At 41.1% G+C, this 1,981-nt stretch overlaps 1 non-coding gene across 1 annotated transcript; it reads right to left on the bottom strand.

Moving 5' to 3' along the window:
* Positions 1-1,659: 1,659 nt before the first annotated feature.
* Positions 1,660-1,753, bottom strand: LOC118576905. Its single transcript, XR_004944101.1, has one exon. It is a non-coding gene; the product is annotated as a small nucleolar RNA SNORD116 (small nucleolar RNA).
* Positions 1,754-1,981: the final 228 nt, after the last annotated feature.

Here is a 1,981-nt window from a genome sequence, read left to right on the forward strand (position 1 = left end):
TTCATGACCTATAAAGATGAAGACAGAGAGATAGATGTCTCTATTAATCAGTCCACATTATTTTGTAGCTTCACTGTGGCCATTTATTTACATTTTCAAGGTTTGTTCAGACATATGTAGAGCCCAAGTATTGCCACATTCTAACACCTGAGAAAGTGAATGGCCCTGGCAATTGTGTATCCAGCACTCTCATACCTTTGCTTTGTCAGTTTCCTGGTAGAAACCATTTTGGTGGACGAAAGATCCCCAGAAACCTGCCAGAATCAAATATTCCATTATACATGGATCTTTATTTATTTATTTATTTATTTTCTTTCTTTTTTTCTTTTGGATTTTCACGACAGGGTTTCTCTGAACAACAGATCTGGCTTTTCTGGAACTCATTTTGTAGACCAGATTGGTCTTGAACTCAGAGTTCAAAACCCTCCTGCCTCTGCCTGCCAAGTGCTAGTATTAAAGCTGTGCACCACCACCTCCCAGCTATCCATTGATTTCTATACAGATTCATATATCTGCATCATACAAAGATACATGTATCTCAATGATTCTACCTGTGTATTCCAAAATCCCAGCCATCTAGGTGCACATGTGTTGGTGTAAGTTGGAGAAACAAACCTGTATATCTGTGCCTCCCATGCTTCACTCATGTGCCCCTTTTTCTTCCAAGCATGTCCACTGAACTTCTTTCAGCTGCTCACAACACAGACTGCTTATCTAGATACAAGACAGTTTTTGGCTTTATGAAGCAAATGCTCAATACATAGGACTGAAGATGCCATGCCCCTCAGCATACTTCTTCTAGCCTTCCTCTGTACTGGGTAGCTGTTCCAGCTTTGACCTGGAAGTCCTACCCCCATTGAGGCTTCTTGTAACTGCCAAGCCTACCTATGGCCTGGCCCTGAGGGGGTCCAAGATCAGAGCCCTTAATACCTGAGATCCAGATGTGCTGGTTCTCTTGGTTCCTGGTAATCCTGGATGCTGGATGGTAGAACGAGCAGAGTTCTCCAGAGAACACTGCCAGACTGCACTTCACCTCTCCCAGACCTGTAACCTATCCCTTTACTTGTAAGTTACCCCACACACACACACACAAATAAACCTCTCTTTTAACTATGTGAAGTTGCCTTAATATTTCCACCAATATCATCTGCTTTAGACACTGTCTTTCTCTCTCTTTCCAACCATGGCTTCAAACAATGCTCTAAAATTCAGAGACCCACACTGTTTCTGCTCTTCCCCAAAACAGATGTAGCCCATCATTGTGGATTATATTGATAAAAGTCCCAACAAAGCAAATTTTAGGACAGTCTTATTTCAATTCAGCTCTCTAACATTACTTCATGGTCATTATCAACCTAGGCAAACTGTTTGTGCCTGTATTGCTTCTGTCTTTGACTCTTTTCTCTCACTTCATGCCAGTCCTAAAAATTTCCAATCTTGTCTGCCCCGGAACACGATCACAGAGAGCTTCCCAGGTACCCAAAATGTGTTCCCTTTATTGTACATAAAGTGTGTTAGCAAAAAACAAACAAACAAACAAACCTGAAAACTCAGGCCCCTCTGAAAGGTGACTTGCCAAAGCTTGGTTGTCAGCAAGGAAGAAGAGTGACTTGGAAAAGTTTGCCTGACTTGCAAAGTACTTGGGTCAATGGATGTGCTGTATCTTAGTCTTGATTAGAATGATGATAATGAGTTTTCATTTATTTTGTTCATCTCTTACAATGAAGGTTGAATATGAACAACCATTTGGTTCTTCCATGCTGGAGGGTGTTAGCAATAGGTGGTCAGTGTACCTTGAAACTTGCAGAAAATTAGGAGTGTAATGAAATCTAAGATAATATTATTTCTTTTTTTTCATTGTTGTTTTTTTTTTTCAAGACAGGGTTTCTCCTTGTAACAGCCCTAGTTGTCCTGGAACTCACTTTGTAGACCAGGATTGCCTGGAACTCGGAGAGATCCACCTGCCTCTGACTCCTTAGTG

The sequence above is a fragment of the Onychomys torridus genome, chromosome 1 (genome assembly GCF_903995425.1).
Source record: "Onychomys torridus chromosome 1, mOncTor1.1, whole genome shotgun sequence".
In the NCBI taxonomy this organism is placed as follows: domain Eukaryota; kingdom Metazoa; phylum Chordata; class Mammalia; order Rodentia; family Cricetidae; genus Onychomys; species Onychomys torridus.